General features: G+C 38.9%; 2 long non-coding RNA genes across 2 annotated transcripts; one reads left to right on the top strand and one right to left on the bottom strand.

The window, feature by feature from the left end:
- Positions 1–7,284: 7,284 nt before the first annotated feature.
- LOC133742317 (uncharacterized) lies at positions 7,285–8,350 on the bottom strand. Its single transcript, XR_009862507.1, has 3 exons — positions 8,260–8,350; positions 7,606–8,173; positions 7,285–7,509 (listed from the first exon to the last, which is right to left on the bottom strand). It is a non-coding gene; the product is annotated as an uncharacterized LOC133742317 (long non-coding RNA).
- A 9,817-nt stretch (positions 8,351–18,167) lies between these two features.
- LOC133745958 (uncharacterized) lies at positions 18,168–27,184 on the top strand. The gene is made up of 12 exons (XR_009863878.1): positions 18,168–18,640; positions 18,738–18,775; positions 18,868–19,196; positions 19,298–19,408; positions 20,329–20,400; positions 21,401–21,499; positions 21,753–21,860; positions 22,028–22,101; positions 22,436–22,542; positions 25,716–25,861; positions 26,661–26,803; positions 26,921–27,184. It is a non-coding gene; the product is annotated as an uncharacterized LOC133745958 (long non-coding RNA).
- Positions 27,185–27,203: the final 19 nt, after the last annotated feature.

Raw genomic sequence — 27,203 nt, forward strand, 5'->3', positions numbered from 1 at the left:
TGATAGTTTCGGTCGCGATATTTCGGTGAACCTCAATACAAGACACAAAAAAATTAAATTTTTTTATCAAGCTGATTGATCACCAATCAACAACAATTAACCTCCGACCCCGACACTAATTAGTAATTTCTATTCTCTTATTTGAAGTAAACATAAGATTTATTGACAAAAAGCATGTTCCTTTACGGTGCGTTTGGATGAGAAAATTATAAAATCCGTAGGAATTTATAAATGATGGAATCTTTAATTCCATCAATCTAAAATTCCATTAATTGCATTTTCTATTGTTTGGTTGCATCTATTTAGGATTTGAAATGTGTAATAAATTAAGAAAGTTTAAAAAAAATAAAAAGATAAAATAGAAAAAAGTCTTGTTTTGGAAATAAAAATTGAATACTGCAAAGGAATTCGTAAATGACACCTATTTTGGTGGAAATTGAAGTGAGGAATTTAAATAACGAATTCCTTCGTTTTTTTTCACAGAGAAATTTAAAATTTCCAATCTGATAATGCCAAACGAGGGAATTGGCTTTTAGGAATTATGAAATCCTCACTTTCAATTAAATTCCATCATTTTTTCCCTCATCCAAACACACTCTTAAGTTAACCTTGAGTCCAGATAGGTTTAGGAGATGTTTCTTTATGTAGTGTACAAAAATTAATTATTTGGATTAGTGCCCTAGGACATGTAGAATCGCTGTAAATCTGTATGTAATTAGGATTTTATTTAATTAGGATATCCTGTAATTATGGAAAGATTGTTTCCTATTAGAGTTAGACTACTCCTTTGTACTTATATATATACCCTCATTGTGGGATGAATAGAATTATCGAATTAACCCTGAATTGAAGTATTCTTATCTACTTGGTATCAGAGCAGGTTCAATCCTTTGAACTTGCGCTGCATCCTTTGAATCCTGAACCCTGAATCCCGAAGAACACCACAAACCGCTGCGTACCACCACCGTTGAAATCAAACCATCCTGAATTTCAAACCACCATCACCCTACCTTTTTTTTTCCAAAACATTCATATCCATCTTGAAACCCTTGAAAATCCAATCTTGCGAAAATCATGAATTCCTCAATGATGCAATCAAAGAAACAGGCTATGGGGCATTCGGTAACTACCGAATTTTCTGTTATGGCCCAACGTAAACAGGGTCCTCCTCCAGGCTTCTCAGGACCTTTTCCACACCGTCCTCTAGGTAAACCAAATCCATATGCAAACAAAAGGTGCATTATTTGTGGGGAATTAGGTCATAGCAAGGAGCGGTGCTATGAAGTGATTGGTTACCCTGATTGGTGGGACTTCACCAAGAAACCGCGAAAGAATCTGGGCAAGGCCGCTGTTGCTACTAAAGAGGAAGTTTACCTAGACAATGCCTCCGCTAATGTAGCGCAGTCAGGTATGAAGGGTAATGTTACATTTAATAGTACATGGATAATTGATACAGGTGCATCTGACCATATGACCAATGACCCAAGTCTTGTGCAAAACCCTAGACGTTCCCCTCAAGACTTTGTCTCTACTGCTGATGGTACTCCAACTCCGGTCACCGGAGAAGGTTCTATTGCTTTATCTGATACCTTAACCCTTGAATCTGTCTTAGTTGTTCCATCACTAGCTTATAATCTCCTGTCTGTTGGTCAAGTTATTTTAGCTCTTGCATGTATTGTGACCTTCTATCCGTCTTTCTGTGTGTTTCAGGATATTCTGACTCGACGGATTCTTGGTTATGGTGTTAGAAGGGGGAAATTATACTATCTGGATCTGACAGAGACTGGAAAGAAACAGAAGCATCTTTTGGGACAAGCTAATCAGATCAACGGGGTAGAAAATGCGAAGGAAGCTGTATGGTTATGGCATCGCCGTTTAGGTCATCTATCCTTTCGTTATCTTAAGAAGCTGCAACCTCAATTGTTTTCAGTTGTTAGTGAATTGGATTTCCACTGTGACATCTGTGAACTGGCCAAGAGTCACCGTATTTCATATTCACCAAGTCTTAATAAAAGTCTTGTTCCTTTTATGAAGATTCACTCCGATGTCTGGGGTCCTGCAAAAATTCCTTCTCTTTCTGGAGCTCGGTATTTTGTAACGTTTATTGATGATTGCACTCGCATGACATGGGTGTCATTACTGAAGAATAAGAGTGATGTATTTGGAATGTTTACCGAATTTCACAAAATGGTGGCAACTCAGTATCAACAATCCATCAGAGTGTTTCAGTCTGACAATGGTGGAGAGTTTGTGAATGGCCCTATGATTGAGTTTTGCCGGTCACATGGAATTCGTCATCAAACCTCCAATTCTTATACTCCTCAACAGAATGGTTTAGCAGAACGGAAGAACAGGCAATTGATGGAAGTTGTTCGTGCTTCCTTGTTTGGCATGAATGTACCTCGGTCCTATTGGGGCGAAGCAGTGAAATCAGCAGCATATCTTATCAACCGTACTCCTTCACGGGTGATTGAGTTTCAGAATCCTCATCAGAAGCTTCATACACTTTTGACCATCCCTTCTATGCCTAATTTGGAGCCCCGGGTGCACAACTTATGTTCATATTCCCAAGCCTCAACGTAGCAAGCTTGATCCCCGTGCCCGTAAGTGTATATTTGTTGGTTATGCTGACTTCCAGAAGGGTTATCGATGTTATGATCCTCTTACTGGCACTATACATATATCTCTTGATGTCTCATTCCGTGAATCTGAGCCATATTACTCAGGGGGAGCTTCTCAGTCTTCCCTTCAGGGGGAGAGAGGTTATGAAGGGAATCCTTGTTCTATTATTGATTTTGATGTCTTTGAAAACTTGGAAGATTTGGAGGAACGATTTGAAGGTAGAAATTCCGAAACAGAAAATGCAACTGCCGAACAGAGTGTTGTAAATTCCGAAACAGAAAATTCGACTGCTGAACAGAGTGTTGTAAATTCCGAAACAGAAAATGCGACTGCCGAACGGAGTGTTGTGAATTCTGAAACAAAGAATGCGACTGCCGAACAGAGTGTTGTGAATTCCGAAACAGAGAATGCAACTGCTGAAACTGCCGAACAGAGCGTTGTGAATTCCGAGACAGAAGAGACGACTTTTCTGGATAGTTTGAAACAAAATCAAGACGTATCCGAAGCTCACACACAAGATATTCCCCCTTCTGCCCCACCAACTGAAGATCCCAGTCAGAATGATCCACCTCAGGTACCCCTAAACTTTAATGAGTCTTCTGGGTTAGAAAGTGTCGAACCTAGGAAATCACAAAGGGTTACCAAGGGAATTCCTAAGAAACAATATGAACCAGATATCAAAGCCAAAGCTAAATACCCTATAGCTAATTTTATGTCTAACCATAGGATTTCTGGGTCACATGCACTTGTTGTTGATCAATTATCTACTGTATCTATTCCTAGTAACGTGCAGGATGCATTGATGAATCCAAAATGGACAAAGGCGATGAATGAAGAATTGGAAGCTCTTCAGAAAAATGCAACATGGGAGCTAGTACCTATGCCGGTTGGAAAGAAGACTGTAGGATGTCGTTGGGTATTTACTGTGAAGCTTAATGCAGATGGAACTATTAATAGATACAAAGCGAGGTTGGTTGCCAAAGGATATACACAACGCTATGGGATTGATTATGAGGAGACTTTTGCACCTGTGGCAAAGATTAATACTGTCCGGATTCTAATCTCACTTGCAGCAAACAAAGATTGGCCCTTGCACCAGTTTGATGTGAAGAATGCGTTTCTTAATGGGAATTTGGAGGAAGAAGTGTACATGGATATGCCCCCAGGTGTTAAGAATTACCCAAGTGATGTTGGCAAGGTGTGTAAATTGAAGAAGTCTTTGTATGGCCTGAAGCAGTCTCCAAGAGCTTGGTTTGGAAGATTTTCAAAGTCCATGAAAGCCTTTGGGTACAGACAGAGCAATTCTGACCATACCTTGTTTATCAAACGCAAGAATGGTAAGATTACAGCTCTTATTGTGTATGTTGATGACATGATTGTTACAGGGGATGATCCGAAAGAGATGAATGAATTGCAAAAGTATCTGTCAAAGGAGTTTGAAATGAAAGATCTGGGACAACTGAAGTATTTTCTGGGTATTGAAGTTGCAAGGTCTAAGAAGGGGATTTTGCTTTCACAAAGGAAGTATGTCCTTGATTTACTTGCTGAAACAGGGATGCTGGACTGCAGACCAATGGAGACACCCATTGAGATGAATCACAGACTTGCTATCTATCCTGATCAAGTTCCAACTGACAAAGGGAGGTATCAACATCTTGTAGGAAGGTTGATTTATCTTTCACATACTAGACCTGATATTGCTTATGCTGTGAGTGTTGTTAGTCAATTTATGCATTGTCCTAGTGAAGAGCATATGGATGCAGTCTTTCGTATTTTGAAGTACTTGAAGATGGCGCCAGGTAAAGGGTTACTGTTTCAGAAAAAAGATGAATTGGAAGTTATTGGGTACACAGATGCAGATTGGGCTGGTGATAAAACTGACAGACGTTCTACATCTGGGTACTTCACTTTTGTTGGAGGGAACCTTGTCACCTGGCGTAGCAAAAAGCAGAAAGTTGTTGCCAGATCAAGTGCAGAAGCTGAGTTCCGAGGTATGGCACACGGAGTCTGTGAAATGTTGTGGATTCGTAATGTCTTGAAAGACCTGGGTTACAAGCTTAAAAAGCCTATGGATTTGCATTGTGATAATACAGCTGCCATTGAGATTGCACATAATCCAGTTCAGCATGATAGAACAAAGCATGTGGAGGTTGACCGTCATTTTATTAAAGAAAATCTTGACAGAAAGGTTATTCGCTTTCCATTTGTAAACTCAGAGGAGCAATTAGCTGATGTTCTTACTAAAGGAGTGTCCAGGAAGGTATTTGACAACTCAGTTGACAAGTTGGGCATGATAGACATCTATGCACCAACTTGAGGGGGAGTGTAGAATCGCTGTAAATCTGTATGTAATTAGGATTTTATTTAATTAGGATATCCTGTAATTATGGAAAGATTGTTTCCTATTAGAGTTAGACTACTCCTTTGTACTTATATATATACCCTCATTGTGGGATGAATAGAATTATCGAATTAACCCTGAATTGAAGTATTCTTATCTACTGGACAAGTCATGTCCCATTATAGGATTCTTCTCGTAGATCAGTGTTAAATTTGAGAGGTTTGTTCATCATGTCATACAATAGAAGAGCCAAGCTCACGCTCGATAATTTTCGAGGATTCACATTAAGGATTGTACCCAAAGATGTAACTAGAAAACCCATCTCGAGAATTTACTCAACGTTGTATTCGACTCTGGCCTCCAGTTAACCCAAGTTTCCAGGCTTTTCTTCTTCTTCTTCTTCTTCTTGGTATAAACCAATTCCACAACTCGGAAGAATCACAAGAACAGCTCAAAACAGTCCCTTTTTAGGCTGTGCCAATAGATATTACCACGGTGAGGTTCCAAACCGCTCCGGCCGGTTCAGGACGAGGTGGCACGACTGGTGCGCCTGGGTTAGGACAGACAATAGGAGGTTATGGCATGGGCTGCGCGATTTTTGGGTTCTGGGGTTTTCATCGCCTTATGTTGGAGCAGGTTTGAGACTATTCCCTACTCAAAACGAACCCACTTTGTGATTGTGAGAAGAGAATGGGAGGAGTTTCTGGGAGATTTAACATTTGTGATGATGAAAATAGAGGGAACGATAGGCAGAACATTGCCTGGTGGAGACTTGCAAATTAACTAGGCGTGTTAGGGGCATTGGCAATGCAATAACTCAGGGGTTGATGAGAGGCATAACTAGGGAGGATCAAGAGAAGGGACGTCGGTGGTGGCGAGGCTCTAGAGTCGCCACTTCGCATTTGGATTTTTTGAAGTGGGAGTTCTATGTAGTGGATCAACCTGATATTATCAATGCATATTGCTTGTTCGGCGGCAAGATTTTGGTCTACACAGGGCTGTTTAGGTATTTTATAAGTGATGAGGAGATAGCTGCCATACTTTGTCATGAGGTATGAACCCGATCGATCTATCTTCTGTTATAAACCCTAAATACCAAGATGATTTGAAATAATTGACTCCTGTTTTGGTTGTGATTGAAAACCAGGTTGGGCATGCTGTGGCTCGACATTATGCAGAGGCCATTACAAAATACTTGTGGCTTCTAATCCCGCAACTAGTTTTCAACTTCTTTCAATGTTTTAGCGGTGCGGTTGCTGCGCATGCACACACATTCGACGGATTGTGCGACCTTTTATTCACTCTTCCTTTTGCCCGAAGGTAAATTTTTTGAAGTTCTTTGTAAATTTACACTTTACTTCATATTCCTTCTACAGTTATACATACTAACTAATGCTTGAGTACGATGCATGATTCATATGTCATATGTATAAATTCTCCCTAATACAACATATTAAGATGCCGATGACTTGTGGCATGTTAGTAATCTAGAATAATCGACATCGTGGAAGCCACATATTCAAATCTCACTGAAATCATGAGAGGGGTGAATAGCCTCCTTTTATTTTATTTTATTTTTTTTATAATATTTAAGTTACATGTTATCTCCAGTTCTACCTCTCTTAAGTTCTTGATGATATGTTTCTTTCGTCTCAGTGATGCACTATGAAATGTGATACGTACTGGTAGCTTAAAATAGTTGAAAATATAATTCTAGTGTTCCTATAAATCTATGAGTAGTAGCTTTAGACTACACACGTCACTACAAAAAATATGTCCTTTTCCGACTGACTTTTTTTGACCAAATCCTTTTTTGGTCGGAAGTGACAGTATTTCCAACTAAAAAATTTTACCCGTCGGAAATACAAATTTTGGATGACCATTATTTCCGACGGCAAACAACCTCTCGGAAAAAGTTTAGAGTGGGGTCGGAAATAATTATAATTTGGCGGCAAAAGTTCCCGCTAATTGTTTTTCCGACCAAGTGTGATGTCGTCGGAAAATAAATGGTCATTTTCCGATAAGATTTTGTTTCGTCGGAAAGTCGTCGGAAATTATAGGGTTTATTTCCGACCACATATTCACCGTCGGAAATACCAAAAAAAAAAAAAAAAAAGAGGGTTAAAAGTGGCCAATATATAGATTCCTGCATTTTTTGTCTTCATATTCTTGCAAATTTGGTCATAACATATATAATGAAAAACCAGAAATAGGTTCATCATCATTCAATGCAACAAAGTATAGCCACTATTAGAAAGGTCATATAATAGTAAAAAAGTACACAGTAAGTAGTAATCTTTTTTTTTTTTTAAGAAGCGAACTAAGAGCTAACTCTTCGCCCTTATTCGAAATTTTATTGATAAAAAAAAAATACAAAAGGGAAGGGGGACTAGACCAAAACCACTCCCAAGGAACACAAAACAACAAAGAGATACAATTCAAATTTATGTGAACACCAACATATACATTACAATGCACATTAATAGGCCTAAATTTTGCCGGCTGATTTCAGATGTCTAGACTTCAACCTTGCCAAATGGACAGTACTGCAATCACAAAACAATTCGTTATTTTGTTGACTTATATGTGAAAAAAGAGAATACACACATACAAATCATCAGTAGGGACTTGAAGCACAATACCTCATTCTTCATTATCTTCTTCCTCGTTACGGTTTGCATATGTGTGACTCATCTGAGATTCTTCTTCTTGATACGGTTCCTCTTCATTAGTAGGCATTTCAAAAACGTTTCTGGGTTTGGTTTCCACCACGACACTCCAAGCACTGTTTTTTATTCCTTCAACATAATAAACCTGGGTTGCTTGGGATGCCAGCACAAATGGCTCTTGGGTATTCAACTTACCCTTATTGTTGACACTTAGTATGCCATAACGATCTTCCTTATAACCTTTGCCTTTGGTAGCTGTGTCAAACCAATTACAGTGAAACAAGACAACTTTATTGTGATTTGTATACCAGAGCTCAACGACGTCTGTAAGGGTTCCATACCAAGGCACACAATTAATTTGGTTCTCTCCTTTGACCATAACTCCGCTATTTTGTGTTTTCTTCGTCACGTCATGTTGTACAGTATGGAACCGAAATCCATGGATATTGTAACCTTTGTAGTAGACAGCTTGCTTTCCAGGACTTTGGGCCAAAGAACGCATTTGAGCGCTCACTTTTCCATCTACATACAATTGTTGGATCTGCATGTGAAGAATGTAATACTTTTTAATAAAAAATATTAAATATAGCTATTAACAGTTATATCTCAAATCAAAATGGTGGTTACCTTCTTAGAAAACCATTCCACAAATTTTTTTTTGTGCAACTCATCCACCCGATCATCACCATGTTGTATATGAAGAATGTCCTTATGTTCTCTGCACGTAGAACACCTTATAAATTAATTAATATCACATACATATATATAAATTTAAATACTTATGGTGATAGGATTACGTACTCAATAAAAGGCAAACACTCATCACAATTTGTCAGGACATAATAGGTGGCAGCATGATGAAGCTCTTCAGTCATTACTGTAAATACACATGTGCCAATAGTTTTACCCGGAAGTGAGAAGATAGATAATTGAGTCTTGTCTTGCAATGCTCTATTTTTTTTTGCATCTTCTCACATTGATGTTCGCTGATAATGATCTCTATGTTTATATATAGGAGAGAACTGGAGGCGGATTACATTGGGCTGTTGTTGCTTGCTTCGGCCGGGTATGATCCTAGGGTTGCTCTAGATGTGTGCCAGAAGTTCAAAAAGCTTGCTGGTGAATCTCCAAACCAGAAAGATTATCTTTCTACCCATCCAACCGGGAAAAAGAGAGCTGAAAAGCTGGCTCAATCTCACGTCATGGAAGAAGCGCTCTCTATATACCGGGAAGTAGAAGCTGGACGAGGGGCCAGGCAGTAGAGGTTTTCTTCGAAGATGATCGATCCCTGTAACTTTACCTTTATATGAGGAGAATTATTTTCAACTGAAATCAAAGTATCTATTATTAAACAGCGACAAGCGTGGCCCACTATTGTACCAATATTGTCCCAACTTAACCACATGTTAGGTGTTGGGTTTTAATTACAAAATGTCTCGGTACAATTGGGTGTGATCCACCCATTTATAAGTTATATTTTATTTGTTACTTTTCTAATGTGGAATCTTTTCTCTCCAACACGCCCCTTCACGTGCAATCTACTTACCAATCCAATTCCCACAATAGAAATTGGGACACAAGTCTCTTATTGTAGACCTGATCAATGTAACAATCCAAGGCCCACATCGGACACTTAGTGACAATCCAATCGGAATATTCCTATGGCAATATAAAGAACTGTAATTCGGGCCCATGACAATTTAATATCATAATGACATTCACAAGGTACTACCATGTATAAAACTACAATCAACCAAAATTGCAAATTCAGCTCAATTTTTTGAAAGGGGGCTGGTGTGGCTGCCCTCAAGCCTTGATTAATGAAACTGCAGAATACAAGGGGGGGAGGGGGACATAGAGCCTAAACCCCAAATTACAATAAGCATTGGAAGAACATCCTAAAATAATATCAGAAGTCTCCACAAAATTTATGTATTTTATCAAGCATCAATTAGCAAAAAGTGCACGATTGGCTACTCCATTTGCTTTGACAAAGCGGTGACATACCGGAAAGATAACTCTATCACGAAGAAGCATCATTACAAATAGCACAGCTTTTCCACTATGTTGCTGCATGGAAACAAATCTGGTGACACATAGTTTCATCCTACCACTAGCAGGTTGCGACCATTTGACCAAACAAACAGTTCGCCACCTCGCTTAGCCACACAAGACACAATGAGTGTGCATACTGGGACAAAGCCCATGTCGCCCTACCCAAAAATAGTAGGGACTTATTTCTGGCATAGAGTCATGTCTTACTAAAATTAAATAGAACATAAAACAAAACATAAAAGTAAAATGGGACAAGGGTCATAGCCCAGACCCAACTTTCACCAAGCCCAATCCAAGGATGAAGGTTGTAGGTGTAGCACCACGTCCATCTGTGCTGCGCTCTTGTCCTCCCACCACCGGCCACAACACCCAGATTGGAAAACTCCCACCACTGGCCGCAGCACCCAAATCGGAAACAGCCGTCTCTCCCAGCCACTCTCCTCCATAGATCGTCACCAAAAAAACCCACCCAGTTCGGAAAACTCTGACCCGATTTAGGGATCTCAGAACCCGATCTCGCCTCCACACCTTTATTCCCACCAGATGGCTAAGTCTTCCACCGACCCCGCTCCGATCCGAGATGGAGCGACACCAGTGCTGTTGGAATTCCATCTAACCACCAATTCCAGTCCCCGACAAGGTCACCACGCAAACTAGACTGCGAAGCCGACACCATGCCGCCTGCACCCTGCTACAACGCCACCAACATTGGCACACGAGGTCCACTCTGGCCCGACTGACGCCGCCGCCGCAAGGGCGTGCCATTGGACCGGGCATACTCTTTTGACAGGAAGGTTTTGAGAGAAAAGTTTTTTCTTCTCCTTGGATTTTTTCGAGAAGTAATTCAGCTCATTTTTGGTTCAGATTAATTGGTTTGAGAGGGGAGAGAGAGAGAGAGAGAGAGAGAGAGAGAGGCAACCATATAGGCAAATTGTGGTTTTGATTTTAGACCAACAAAATTTAGTTTTCATTTTTTAGAAGGACGCAAAAACGTCGTCAAGTTTGTAGTAGTTTGGTTTGTTTCCAGAGAGATTGAAACTGAAGCAATGCAAACTCAATTAGCTTCGGTTCATTCTCTGTTTGTCATCAGTGATACTACGGATCAATACGATCGCGACATTTTGGTGAAGCTCAATACAAGATGCAAAATAAATACATTAAGGAGATCGACCAACAAGTGGATCAATTATGAACCCCAACACGAATTATTTCTTCTCTTTTTTTCTTTTAAGCCCACCCACACCTCGTTCCTCATATTAGTGAGATTTGAATCTATAACCTTCACAGAGTTCGTTAGGTCTGTTTGGCTCCAGTTTTTCTTGAGCTGGTCAACAGTCTCTTTTATGCGCAGGCGTGCCAGCACCGTTTGGGTGCGGTCGTTGGGGGTGTCCCTTGACCTGACTTCTTTTGAGCGACTGTAGACGAGGAGAGCACCAACCTCGTCGTGGGGGTCTTCTTTGCCTCGTGGTGAGGACTTTATCTTGTGTTACCAAGTCGATACTCAATATTGTAGATTGAGCAGAGCGACATCACCGGGAAGTAATGAGAACTTGCTAAAGCGTGACTTTAGCTTAGCTGGTTTGCGAGGGCGTTACCCTTGCTTGGCTGGTTCCGTAACCGTTGTGGTCGCGGTACTACAGTCGGCTCCTGAGGAGACTAGGACCGAAGCACTTTGACAGAGGGTTTGGTGGCACTGAAATTCGGCTTCCGAGAAGACTAGGACTAGGAGTGTGATCACCGATAAGAGAAAGAGAAGGAGAGGAGTTGCTCTTAGAGAGGTTTGCTCTAGAGAGAACTTAGATCATCTTAGAGATGTTTTGATGTATGAATTGGTCTTTTGTGGTGTTTTTGGTCGTGGTACTACAATCGGCTCCCAAGGAGACTAGGACCGAAGTACGTTGACAGAGGGTTTGGTGGCACTAATAGTCGTCTCCAAAGGAGACTAGGACTTAGAGTGTGATCACCGATAAGAGAAGGAGAAAGAGAGGAGTTGCTCTTAGAGAGGTTGCTCTAGAGAGAACTTAGATCATCTTAGAGATGTTTTGATGTATGAATTGGTCTTTTGTGGTGTTTTTTGGTCGTGGTACTACAATCGGCTCCCAAGGAGACTAGGACCGAAGTACGTTGACAGAGGGTTTGGTGGCACTAATAGTCGGCTCCAAAGGAGACTAGGACTTAGAGTGTGATCACCGATAAGAGAAGGAGAAAGAGAGGAGTTGCTCTTAGAGAGGTTTGCTCTAGAGAGAACTTAGATCATCTTAGAGATGTTTTGATGTATGAATTGGTGAATTGTTCTATGTTGTAGGCTCTATTTATAGGCTACCAAGCAACACTATTTGGCCTTAAAAACAAATCATAATGGGTTAGGTTTGAGCACTTAAACACTTAATGGAATGTTAGGTTTGAATACTTAAACACTTAATGGAATTTGTTAGGTTTAAGTCATTTTCTGCTCCCTTATCCTTCAATTTTTATCTCCATCAAGCACTCAGTTTTTGACCGTGACTTTTTCATAAGAAATGTTCCACTATGAGTGTAGATTACCCTGATAAATTTTCAGAGCTTTTCATATAGTGGTTGGGCCGAAAACGCTGCTGGACCTCTTACAGTTCCAGTTTCCAAGCCTTTCTAGACAAGGAAATTCCTTCAATTTTATCTCCATCAAGCACTCCGTTTTTGACCATGACGTCTTCATAAGAAATGTTCCACTATGAGTGTAGATCACCCTGATCAATGTTCAGAGCTTTTCATATAGTGGTTGGGCCGAAAACACTGCTGGACCTCTTACAGGTCCAGTTTTCAAGCCTTTCTAGACAAGGAAATTGGACTGATTGTTTGAAGGCCTTCCACTCACTTGTAGCTCTGGCACTCTTCATAAGAAATGATCCTTGGGCTTTCTAGATTTAATCTGGAAGGTTTCAGCTCATTTGAATTTCGTTTGGTCAGGCGGCCGCTCCTTCTGTTTAGCTCGGTTTCTCCTAGCCGAAGTAGGAAAATGTGCTATAGTTGACTTTTCATGCTTCCATAGTAGGCTTTATTTAGCCTCTAAATATATATATATTTCGAACTTGTCGACAATATATAGCTTGAGCCACTGACATTGGCTCAATTTCTCCAAGACGTGCCTTGTCAGGCCAAAATGCTCATTTTGGGTCCAAACAAGGTCATCTCACGAACAGGCCACGACTCACCAACTACTTCACTTTCTTCTATTTGAACTTTGAAGTAGTCACAAAGTGAATTATATAAACTTCTTCTCAAAAAAAAAAAAAAGTTCTAGTATCATACAAACAGACCTGCCATATCACAGAACAGCAAAGCTTGCGCTCAATGTCTTCTCGGTTTCACTCCAAAGATTGTCCCGAAAGCTTTAATTAGCTAGAAAGCCCATCTCAATCTCGTCGCCGAATCTGGTCTCCAACAAACCCCAGTGGTCTCCTGCCTTTTCCTCTTCTTCGTATTCTACTTCACCTAAACTCCTTCCACAACTCGGAAGAATCACCGGAACACTGCAACACCGTCCTTATTATATCTGCTCTTCCAAGAGATATTACCACGTCAATCGGAACCGTTTCGTGAACTTTCGAAGGAAGCTGTACTTCCTGTTTGATAATCCCGACTTTGTTGTCTTTGTTAAACAGCGACAAGCGTGACTCGTGGCCCACCATTGTACCGATACTGTCCCAACTTAACCACCTGTTAGGTATTGGGTTTTAATTACAAAAGGCCTCGGTACAATTGGGTAAGAGCCACCCACTTATAAGTTATATTTTATTTGTCACTTTTCCAATGTGGGATCTTTCCTCTCCAACACGCCCCCTCACGTGCAACCTAGCTCTAGGTCTGCACATGAAATTAATTAATCCAATTCCCACTTTGGAAATTGGGACACAAGCCTCATATCTGTTTGGACCCAAAATGAACATTTTGGCCTGACAAGGCGTGTGTTGGAGAAATTGAGCCAATGTCAGTGGCTCAAGCTATATATTGTCGACAAGCTCGAAATATATATTTAGAGGCTAAATAAAGCCTACTATGGAAGCATGGAAGCATGAAAAGTCAACTTTAGCACATTTTCCTACTTCGGCTAGGAGAAACCGAGCTAAACAAGGAAGTAGGGGCGGCAGACTGACCAAATGAACTTGAAATGAGTTGAAACTCTGCAGATCCATTCTAGACAGCCCAAGGATCATTTCTTATGAAGAGTTCCAGAGCTTTTTTTGAGTGGAAGGCCTTCAAACAATCAGCCCAATTTTCTACAGAAGCAAAACTGGAAAACTGGACCTGTAAGAGGTCCAGCAGCATTTTCGGCCCAACCACATGGAATAAAAATATGAAAATTTGTCAGGATGATCTACACTCATAGTGGAACATTTCATATGAAGAAGTCGAAGGCATATAATGAAGTCTTGTTGGAGAAATAATTGAAGGAATAAAGGGGCAGAAACTGACCTAAAACCAGCTCAATATTCACATGTTCATGTTTCCTACCCACATGAAGAAAGCTAGATGCTTTTCTCTTTTTCCTTGGATATATTTTTCTTCTACAATCTCTTTAATAGATCATCACCACTTCCATGTTGCTGCACCTTCATGCTTTGCTTTCATTTCATCTTTTCTCTATCTTTTCCATATTTTACAAGTGAACTTAGATATACTTTCATTATTTTTCTTCCACTCATCATTTCACTCTTCTTTTTCTTCCCTATATAAACACATTCTCCTCTCATTCTAAGATACACATTCACAACATCAAAACATCTCTAAGATGATCTAAGTTCTCTCTAGAGCAAACCTCTCTAAGAGCAACTCCTCTCCTTCTGTTTCTCTTAGCGGTGATCACACTCCTAGTCCTAGTCTTCTCAGAAGCCGACTTTCAGTGCCACCAAACCCTCTGTCAACGTACTTCGGTTCTAGTCTCCTCGGGAGCCGACGGTAGTGCCGCGACCACAACGGTTACAGAACCAGCCAAGCAAGGGTAACGCCCTAGCTAGGGCTGTCAATTCCGACACGACCCGCCAACACGACTCGAAACCCGCACGAAATAAAGCGAGTTGAACCCGCACGATTAAAAAGCGGGTCAGCGGCGGGTCAACCCGTCATGACCCATTTAATAAACGGGTCGGTCACGGGTCAACCCGCCAACACGAAGTGAACCCATATAACCCGTTTATTAAATGGGTTGGGTTATATTATATATATAACCCGCATACACGACCCATTTAAAAAAATAATAATATATGCATATAAAGGTTGAATAAGTCTTTTTCTCACTTTAAGCTAGGGTTACCGTTAACACTATAAATTCTCTTGTTTAGGTCTTGTATCAACACACAAACCCTAACACTCACGGGTCATCTGCATCAAATTTTCTTCTATATTGATTCTCTGCAAACTGCAAAGGTATATTAGTATATAGCATATCCATCTTGTTATTTTCTCTACTTTGCATATAAGTTGTTTACTTATTAATATCGTATTAGGATTTGATCGATGCTCTGCATTCAATTTTAAACTTCAAATTTAATTATGGATTATGCTCTACATTCAATTTTAAACTTCAAATTTAGTTAAATGGGTCACAATGTTAATGGGTCATTTTATCTAACACGACACGACCTATTTATTAAATGGGTTAAACGGGTTGGAAACGGGTAACCCGTTTAATAAACATGTTGGGTTTGGGTTTAAATTTTTGACACGATTATTAAATGGGTTGGGTTTGGGTTTGTCTCCCATAACACGACAAATATCTTGACCCGACACGAACCCAACCCGACACGACCCATTGACAGCCCTAGCCCTAGCAACCCAGCCAAGCTAAAGTCACGCTTTAGCAAGTTCTCCTCACTTCCCAGTGGTTCTCGCTCTGCTCGATCTACAACATCGAGTATCGATTGTGATTTTCAAGAAGCTCAGCAAAAGTCCTCGCCACGAGGCACAAAAAATCCCGCGACGAGGTTGGTGCTCTCCTCGTCTACAATCGCTCAACAGAAGTCAGGTCAAGGGACACCCCCGACGACCGCACCCGACGGTGCTGGCACGCCCGCGCAAGAAAAAAGACTGTTGACCAGCTGCAGCAAAATTGGAGCCAAACAATATCAAAGACTTGGTCAATACAATCCAAGGCCCACATCAGACACTTGGTAACAATCCGATTGGAATTTTTCCGATGGCAATATAAGGAACCCAAATTCGGGCCGATGATAATTGGAGACGTAATTGGAGAGGGACCCGCTCTGATACCATATAGAGAGAATAATTTAGGCAGAATGAATAATTGTATTGAATTGTATGGCATATATACAGAGCACCTACGCACCTACTTGTACAGTTAAGGTTCTCCACAACACCATTTTGTTGAGGTGTGTAAACGCAAGAGTGTTGAAAAATGACGCCCTGTTCAAGAAAAAAATTTTGGAGGGAAAGAAATTCAGCACCATTATCGGATCGAAATTGTTGAACTTTGGTGTTAAATTGAGTGGCAACATAATGAAAAAATTGGCGTAATATTGTTTGCGTTTCACTTTTGTGATGTATTAAAAATACCCATGTAAAACGGGAAAAATCATCCACGATGGTTAAGAAATAATAAGCACCAGATAAAGAAGGGGTTTTAAAACGACCCCAAATGTCCCAATGAATAAGGGAAAAACATTTAGAAGTTGCAATTGAACTAGGAAGGAAAGGTTAACGAGTTTGTCTCGCTAACGGACAAATGTCACATTTATGACTAGAATCAAAATTGAAATCAAGTAAATTATTAGCTAAAAATTGTAAACGAGCTGAAGAAGGGTGACCCAAGCGACGATGCCACAGATCAGAGGAGATAATCAAATTGCAAGCAAAATGGGAAGAAGGAGAAGTTGAAGCCAACGCCACAAGGTAATAGAGATCACCACGTCGCTTACCCACACCAATCATCGTCCTCGTAGCCAAGTCCTGTAAAATACACCAAGATGGGAAAAATGTCACTGAACAATGTAAGTCATCGGTTGTTTTGCCAACAGACAGAAGATCAACTTTAAAACTTGGCACACATAAGACATTATTCAATTGAAAAGAATCATTAAATCGAATTGAGCCAGTCATAGTAATGCCAGCCCTTTCTCCACTAGGTAACGAAACTGGTGCCAAAGAAGGATACTTATTAATATTCATCAATGATGTAGGAGAATAGGTAATATGATGAGTTGCTCTGCTGTCAATTATCCAACGATTGGGAGCAACTGGTAACAAACCTGAAGCAAATTCAGAGACTGAGGCTGTAGCGGCATTGGCCTTTGGAATGGAAGGCTTGGGAGTCAACGCACCAAGGATCTGAATGTATTGATCTTCTGTTAAATTGGGCAGAGAGGCTTGGAGCTCCTGAAAAGTAGGGTTGGAATCCACTTGATTTGCAGAAGGATTACCAGATGCCGAGTTTGAGGAATTTTTTTCATTGCCTTGACGTTGATGCCGTGCCTTTTCTTTACTCTTGAGATGACCAGGAGGATATCCAATTAACTTGTAGCATGTTGCTTTCCTGTGGTATAGATCACCACAATAGGTACACTGAAAAGGCTCCTTGTTACGTGAATTATTGAATTGACTTCCATCAACTTGATTGTTTTGCCGACCCCTAGGCATATTGGAATTGCCACGCACAGCCATAGCAGCTGTGTTTGATGGAATAGAAAGTGAAGATCCCAATTCACGCTGTTTTTCTTCTTGAGCAACACTCGCATAAGCCTAGCGAACAGATGGTAAAGGATTCATTAATAAAATCTGACCACGTGTACCTGAATAAGATTCATTAAGCCCCATGAGAAACTGCATCAATCTAGTGCGGTCATTTTGAACTCCACAAGTGCAGGTCACTGAGGAGTTGAAGGATGCCAACTCATCCCATAATCCCTTTAATTTTGTATAATACGCAGCAACAGTCATCGAACCTTGCTCAATTCTGTAAATATCCCTCTGAATCTGAAAAATACGAGGAGCATTCCCCAAAGAGAACCTTTCACGCAAATCTTCCCAAATGGCATGAGGAGTATTGCATGAAAGAACGGAGTCGGCCAACTCTTGTTCAATTGAGTTGAGGATCCAAGAGAGTACCATGTCATTACAGCGCTGCCAGAGGGCATGCTCATCAGGATTCAAAGATGCATCAGGTTCCTTGATTCTGCCGGTAATGAAGCCTGTCTTGTTCTTGGCACTCAGAGAGATTCTCATGGCACGACACCAAGAATGATAATTATCACCATTCAATCTTTTGACACAAGAAGCAGACCAGGGTGGTCTGAATGATGAAGGAACAATGGATTGGCAGAAGCATCAGAAGGAGTTCCACCAGAAAAGGAGGAAAATATTTCGTCGTTCTCAGTCATGGTGTTGAAAGAGGACGAAGAAGAAGAAAAAAGAAAAAAGAGCTAGGATCTTAATCCTGCTCTGATATACCATGTTAAACAGCGACAAACGTGGCTCGTGGCCCACCATTGTACCGATACTGTCCCAACTTAACCACCTGCTTTCTAAACAGCCTCCTTCACTCCATCAGCCTTCTTCCTCCAGAAGTCTCTATCTACACCGACGTCATCTCCTCGAGTCTTCCAGAATCCAGACTATCATCATCAGCTGCAACTCCCTCTTTCGCTGTCCTAAAACTGAACGATAATTGATATCATCCCAAACAATTATCATCCCAAAATATTTTTCGAATCCATCAATCGTATCTTACCGGACCAAAAAAATTAACTCTCCCCAAATCTCTGTAATCAGTTATTTCCAGGGTGTCTGGGTTCGATCAAACATCTCTAATCTCATTTGAAGATCCGCGGCTCCACCGGAAGTCTGGAAGTATCTATCTGCACTAACATCTCTACACCGACATCAACTCACATCAACGGGGAAGAAGGAAAAGAAGGAGAAGAGAGAGACGGGAAGCTCTTGCTTAAAAGAAAACAAGTGAAAGGTATTTGTGACTTTGTGAGAATCTGATTTGTTGTTTTTTTGTTTTTTTTTTGTTTTTATCTGAAATTCTTTCTGGGTCCTTTATTTGATCGGTCAAGGATTGGATGCTTCAAAATTGAATACTTGATCATAAAGAGTGAGGCTTTGAATCATTTTGTGCTCTCACAATTAGCAAATATATTGATTATGCTGTTTTTGATATTGGGTTGTCATGGATTTTGCTTGCAGGTTGTGCTCACTACTACTGTTCCTCTTTCAAGTGAATTCTCTCTCAGATCATCTGTGTTCCAGGTGAGTTTTTTTTAGAAGCTTTGTAGGTGATCTCATAGCATAGGTAGTTGGACTTGCCGATCTATTTCGATCGTTGTTTGCGTCAGATTTGTATTCCATATTCAGCATCATCAGACTCCTATTCAATCTTCAGCATTATCAGAGATCTTTGTAATCATCGTCTGCTCTTTGCATCCGACTTCTATTCGATCTTTACCATCTGTTCTTTTTGTTTAATCTTGGTGACTGGATTGGTTTTGGGTAGACGAAGCTTGGGGCCAGCAAGCGTAAGTGGTTTTGAATTTTTTCACAGTTTTTTTCTGATTGATTGAAGCTTTAGATAGTTGGTTTTTGTGGATTTGTGGTTTGATTCATAGACTCTTTTCAGCTGTTCAGATTTGCCATTTATCAATATCCCAATTTTCAAGGACAGTTTCGGATTGAATTGTGGTTCGCAGAAGCCTGAGGGCATTTTCGATCACTGTTGACCTTCCATAAGGTAGTTTAAAGGTGAATTTTTGCACTGTTTTTTGAGTTGGCAGAGGTTCAAGGTTTGACCTTTTGATTTTTGTTCTCAAGAATTTGATATCAGGAAGGTCAAAGTGTCAAATTGTTTGTTTTTTGTTTGAGTGTGAGAGAGTAAGAGTTCATTTAGAATTGGGAACGTTTTGAATCGGCATGATTCAAAAGATAGTTTCTTTCTGGTAATCGATTAAATGGGTGTAGACTGATAACGGTCTGCAGGTTGACTGATAATGGCATGCTGGGAGGAATGTAAAGATTCCTCCTTTTGGCTGGTTTTAATGGTCCGCAAGTTGACTGATAATGACTTATACACTTTAGAACAATGATACTTGGTTAGCAATCGAGTCATGAAAATGATATCAGTTGTTTGTAATGAAATAATGGTTTATATATATGCTACCTGTAACCTTATTTGTTTTTCATTTTTTTTTTTTTTTCAGATTGAACATAGATCAGTTGCTTTGAGATAAAATTATTCAGGTTGGCCGCACTTTGCTGTGGGAGTTAGGATTGTTAGTGAATTGTTTAGGAAAGCAAGTGATTGTATACATAAGAAGTTGTTATGTGTGGGATTAAAGAAACTGAAACTGAATACAATTGACATGAAACTGAAAATGAAAGGGTAGAAAAGAAAGTGTGAATACAGCTTAGAAAAATGTTTTGGAAATTGAAGTAAAGATCCAATCTAGGAGGCTGGCAGAAGCAGAAATTGCAGAAGGCTAGGAATTGAAGAAGTTTGCAAGGAAATTCAATTTTTCGTCTATGAAAAATTATTATCTATATCATGTTAACTACTTTTTACTGATCTACCTGAGCTGCTTTTGTTTGATTTTGGCTATATTAATATGTTCCTGAAAACGATTGATCTCAAACTGTTTTTTCTACGATTTGCAGTCTTTATAAGAGATCAACCACTCAGATACAAAAGACAAGACGGCAAATCAGATTGTGTGCGTTTTGGAAAAGGTAGTTACTGATATTTGGTTTTTGAGATTGATTGGAATGAATTTAGTACTGCTATCTTCATAGCGATTGATTACTGAAATTTTCCAATTCATCAAAACAAAAACCTTTTTTCTTTCTTTGTTTTGTTGATTAAAATATCTGTTGTAGCTTTTGAATATCTACAGAGGCCAAAGCTTTTTCGCACTGTGAAATCAAGATAACAAATCAAAACCACTGTATTTGTTATATAGCATATAGTTAACAAAGCATCGTTTGTATTAAATAATTCCAATTTATCTTACATAATAACACATGTGAATGAAAAACTTCTCAGTAAAGCTAATACATGGATATAGGTGTTAAATTGTGTGAACTTCATTTTGACTGTTATCATCATTAACTCATCTTTTTACTATACCATACTCGGTTCGAAGTCATAGTTTGTAATATTATTTACATCTTTGCATAACAGAATACCTTTCATGGTCACAATTCTAGCTCTGAAATCTTAGAATGAAAGCACCAAAGCCATCTCTCTTTGCATTCTAAACTGTTTATAGTAGGTAATAACAGTAAACATTGTGATCTTTTACTGTACATTTTTTTTTTGGGTCCTGAATTTCAGTCATTGGGTTCAATATGTCAACATTTTAATAACCTTGATTTATTGCATTTCTATGTATTATCAAATTTCTTCTTTGATTTTCATGTTTCAAACACGAGATAGATTTGAATTTAGCATGATAACTTGCAGCTACAGTTCACCTGTTGAACCAGTTTTAGAAACAACAATGTTAATGCACTGGCTACCTTTATTAGATTATCAGAATATATTAGTTTTTGCATTTAGGTTTAATTAGACCAATATAGTTTGTCTTTTCTTCCCGTGAATTGCAATGTGACATAGTTTCGTAATTTACATACTCAATAAGCATACGAAATATGTATGAACAAAAGTCCATCTTCCTTTTTCACACTTAGAAATATGCAAATTACTGATAGATTTTCTGTTTTCTTACAGCAAAAAAATTTCTCTGCACATGCTCACAAAAAAAAACTTGGCTGACCAAAACAGAATCAGCAGGAGGCTACCTGAAACTAATCAATTTACATCTAGAAGGTAAATATATTTCTCAAAATAAAATCACATATACCTTTTATCTTCTGCAAAGTTCAGCGTATTATTTTAATTTGATTCGTTTACCATCTGATATTCATACAGTTCTATTTCGAAGTACCTTTGGTCACTCTAACTCAACTGTAGATTTTGAATTGAACTTTTTTGCACTATTGTTTCTACTTTTTCTACACAATATCTTATTTGATATAGATAATTACAAATTGATATGCATTATTTCACATTAAATTGACAGAAAAATGGGCCACACTCTGATTCGTGAAATCAAAGCATCTCAATTGAATTTCAAGTTAAGAGCTTAAAAATAATACACTTTGATTATGGAGGCCAAAAAAGATAAAAGGTATTTAGCTCACTGATTTGTATTTGTATTTTTGTTTTTTGAACAGCTCCCAAATTAAAATTCCACTGATAGTCTGAGAGAGGAAGATTTGACTAAAATCAAATAGAAAAGGTTTCATCTGTGAACATACTTCTTTAGCTATCCTTTTATTTTAATGAAATTTACAGGAGCTTACTGATTCAGCGAAGCACAATAGAACGGCTTTGAGTCTGAGTTTATTTGAGGATCTTCACTTACAGAGGTTGCTCTCTGAGTAATTAAATCTATGCTTTAGTTGAATTTGTGATCTTCTTTCTCAGTTCAAATGAATTTCCTTTCTAACATTCAATCATTTTCAAAGACGTACAAGTTTTTCTTTTCTTTGTTTCTGGCATGTCTAAATGAATACTTTCTAATATTTTCCATGAACTTGCATATATGATTATTTGAAGAAAAAAAAAGAACAAGGTGACAAAGTTGTAGTAGGTGATTTAAGTCTCTGTTTTGATTTTATTATTTTTATTAATTTGATAGTTTGATTTCTTATTATATGCTCCGATTCATAATTTTCGGATTTTGTTGTTCATCCAATACAGAAAAAGAGAGGAGACAAAACAAAGAGAGAGAGAAGAGAACAGGGAATAAGGAAAAGAAGCAGAAGAGAGAGGCGGAAAGTTGTTACTCAAAACAAAACAAGTGGAAGGTATTTGTGATTTTGTGTGAATTTGATTTGAAATTTTTTGTGGATCCTGTATTTGATCGGTCAAGGATTGAATGCTTCAAAATTCAATACTTGCTGATAAAGAATCAGGTTTTCAATGATTTTGTGTTTTCACAGTTACCACATATATTCATTACACTGTTTGTGTTGTTTGTGCATATATCAATACTTAACTTTCAACCATATGAAAACACTATTATGAAAACACTATCCTGTTCTTGATCAATGAAACTAAAACACTATTGTGATTCAGTTGACGTTATTCTGCCTTTTCCTTATGATATGCATGCTTTGTGCTTGGTTGGTTTTGTGTGGCAGGTGTATTTTTCAGAAGTTCTTCTCATTACTTTGTTTTATAGGGTACAATAGTGAATCTTCTTGACAGGACCCGCCCCGGATTTCACCCCGAAATCCGAAGTGGCCCTGCGGGGCCCACTTTAGAAAAAATTCTACCAAAAATTTGGCGGAACTTCCCTTAAAAGTAGGCTACCCAAAACCTGTAGGAAAACATTTACACTTCTAAATCATCCATCCTTATTCTCCTGGAGCCATCTGCTCCCCAAATCACAACTCCCATTTCACAAATATCAGTCTCAACCTAAAAACAATATTAATCTCATAGATTATCAGAGCAATACTAATCCCCTAGGTAACAAAGAAACAGAAATAGAATGAGTACGCGGAAGCAATGCTGTTGACTATGCCTTGACTCCATGTACGCCCGACCTCAACTAATTTCGCCTGCAAACTGGGCATTTGAAACCGAATGGCCCAGGGGAAAGTATTGAAAACACGTTAGTGTGAGTGGACAAAAATAAATAATTAAGATGATTTAAATGAAGCAAACTTAAATACTTTCCCACTTATTTAAATTTATAAAACTTTGATGCATGCCACGTTTATAAAACACATTTCTTTAAACTCAAAATCTCGTGAAAACATACCAGCCCCGCTGGCTAAGAGATATCGGACTAGGCTCCGCTAGTCAAGTAATAATAGGATATGGGGAAGAGATATCACCATACGGGTAAAGGAGCCCCTTAGGCTCTTCCTACCCTCGACTGCCACCCACACATAGATTGTGTGAGGAGGAGAACTAATAACCTCGACTACCACTCACGTGAGGAGGAGAATAAATCACCTCGACTGCCACTCACAAACACAAAGTAAGTGAGGAGGAGAATAAGCTACCTCAACTGCCACTCACAAACACAAAGTAAGTGAGGAGGAGACCTAATCGAATGACCCGAGTATGGTGAGGAAAAACAATCGAAAACCGGTAAATCAGTAAGGCTTCCCCAACCTCGCAACAACACACGAGTATGAATCCCATCCATACTCGGAAAATCTCAAGAAAATATATACTCCAATGACGTGGCCCCGCACGCCAAAATTCTAGAATTCATAAACCATTAGGCGAGAAATAATCGATAAAATAGTTCAATCGAAAATCCCATTTTCGAAAAATATTCCAAAAAATCTCAATATCGACGAATAAAATATATTAATAAATTCCGGAAATCACCTCGGAAAGTAATTCGTCGAAAATCACTTAAATCATGATTTCAAATAAAAGCCATATATCGGAGATACTTATCAAAGGCTCAAAATCCATTCCCGAATCATAATTGAAAATAAATTATAATTAATCTCCGAAAATTTAATCATATTCCGAAAACAAATCATAAAATCCAAATCTGAGCATAATAGATTCGTATATGAAATTCATATGGAAAAACAATGCCAAAATTAAAATCCAAGGCAAAATATTATGCTCGATAATAAAATGATAAATAAATTATTATTTCGGGAAAAATAAATGCATGCATCATTCTTTAAAAATAAAAGTCCACTCACAGTACTATTCAGGTGATCACGCATACGAGTTCCTTCGTCGAGCAATCGCTCGGTGCGTCACCCTGTACACAATTATATTCCGTGAATAACTATTCAACAAATTAATACGATTCCTAAAATCAATTCCTCATAATTACATCTCCACTTCTCCTCGGATTCAACCCACATTCTACCACTAATACCAATTCGTTATCTTAAAGGTTCCAAGTCAGAACCGAGAGATATCCGACGGTCGGATTCTCATAATTCGATAATCGAAACCCTAAACTTCAAAAATTCATAATTAATTCCAAGCTTCTCCAAAAATCACCAAACTTCACAAACAAGCTCTACAACATTTATAGAATTTAATGGGCTAAAAACTGGAATTAAAACACTGCCCTACACGCCTCCACGCGCCACCCACAGTGGCGGCGCGTGGGGCTCACGCGCCGGTGGCCACCACCTCCAATGGCCACCAAATTTGGACAGCACCACCTACTCATCAGACCCAACCATTCATTCAACTACAACAAGTTCCGATTTTACCTGGAAGAGCTCCAATTCGGCCGGTGAAAAATTTCCAGAAATTCCAAGAACCCTAGAAATTGCAAATCGTTAATTCGACCTCTACACTGCAAATTGAAATGAAAGACCTTAGGGGAAATGATCTATGTCAAAAACCGAACCTTCGATGTCAATTTCGTGGCCGGAAACGGCCGGAATCGGAAGAATCGCCGGAAAACCCCAATCTGCTACAGTGAAGTTCACGGCTCCAAATCGAGCTCCACCGGTCGAGCCACCGCAAAACACCACCCCAGGCGTGTCAAGGGAGAGAAGGCGAGCCTGATGATGTCCGGATTCCATCGTGGGGTGGCCGGAAAAGGAAGAAATTGGAGGGAGAAGAAATCGGGCCGAAGAGGAGAAAGGATCGGGGGAGAGGAGAGAGAAAAGCCGGTAAGTTTCCAAAAATGGAAACTTACCACAGTAAATTGGCTATTTATAGAAACTTACCCTGAACAGTAACTATGAACAGTAACTTTAATCTTTCGCTTATAACTTTCGCATACGAACTCCGATTTTTACGAACCACATATGCACGCGCTCGGTTTAACGTCCTCTACAACTTTCACGAAGGAAGTTTTCTCAAATTTTGACCCGATCAAAAAGTCAACTTTTAGGGCCACTAAAGTTACCGAAAAAGAGTAAAAGTAAATCGAATTGTCGTTTACTGTCCAAATGACTAGTAAACCGGTGAATTAAGATACGAGATGTTACACTTCTGTTTATGATGCTTCATTTGATATGCTGCTGATTAGGTATCAAGTGCTCGACAAACCAAGAGAGGCCAACACCTTATGAAATGATTATCTAAAAGCATCAAAAGAGCATTCTACCTGCAACCACTCTTTAGCTGGAGACTGAAACGCAAGACACACCTAAAGAACAGTTTATCCCTTCCTTGGTAAGTTTTCTCTGCAAGCTATTTTATCACTATGATTGATAAAAATATACTCTCTACTACTACTCCACTCTTTTCATATTAAAAAAATACGATCATCACTGTATATTGATTCTTTATCATTTCCTATTTTCAGCATGAAATTGATGATTTACTCTAAAGTTACTTTTGATTAAAAGTAAATTGTATCAATGTTCATATAATGTATACTAGATTTCATTTCAATTCAATCTTGATATAATGTATACTTTCAAACTTATTTTCTCTCTGCATTCATAACGGTTTTCCTTTCTCCTTATTATTTCTTTTTTCTTTATCTGACTTTAGCCATAGAAAATCTGATCCAACTGTAAATATTAACACTGAATTGATTCAGTAGCATGTGTTTTTTATTAGGGTAAAGCTATGGTATGTTAACATTTCTCATACATCAACTATTTTTACCACTTTAAGGACTCATGTTACCACTTTGAGGACTAATATTACTATTTTGAGGACTCATATGGTAAACTAAGAAAATTTACCACTTTAAGGACTCATGTTACCACTTTGAAGACTAATATTACTATTTTGAGGACTCTTGTGGTAACTAAGAAAATTTACCACTTTAAGGACTCATGTTACAACTTTGAGGACTAATATTACTATTTTGAGGACTCAAATTACCACTTTTAAGGCAATTGTATGCATGTCATACGTTAACATTTTGTAGAATTTTCCTTTTTATTAATGTTGACACTATTTTTGCAAGTTTGTTGACTACTCGGCATTTGATGACCATGGTTCCTACTGTCCTTCACAGAGTCAAAAAATGTCTTGGTTGTATCTAAGCAGACCATTCTACTTGGTGTGGAGGTAGTGCAGTAGCTGCTCATGTTCTACAACTGCAGCAATTGGATGTTCACTGATACACAGATTTGGAAGCTTAAGATATTGCACTCCAAGGTTAGCATAATCACTAACTACACAAATGAAATCAGCACATTCCCCAAACAATGCTGACTTTTTGAAATCAGCAATAGCCATTCATTCTCAATAAAAGTTATCAAATGTACATTGCAGGAACTTCAGAATAACAAGCCAAACCGCTAATTTTTGAGCCAACATCCATCAAACAGTTCTCATTATTGTCTTTCATCTATTGCTTTATTAGACGATACATACCAAGTTTGATTTGAAGTTATTGATTCCAGTGAGAAATTCGTGTAACATATTTTAATCATTCTTTAATGAAGGTGTGCAACAGAAACATTCTGCTATGTAATGTTATCCCAGTAACATATAACAGCAATTCCCGCAGCAAAGCGCGGGCAAATATTACTAGTATTCTACAATTGTAGGGTGC

Source organism: Rosa rugosa, chromosome 4 (assembly GCF_958449725.1).
Source record: "Rosa rugosa chromosome 4, drRosRugo1.1, whole genome shotgun sequence".
NCBI classification, from domain to species: Eukaryota; Viridiplantae; Streptophyta; class Magnoliopsida; order Rosales; family Rosaceae; genus Rosa; species Rosa rugosa.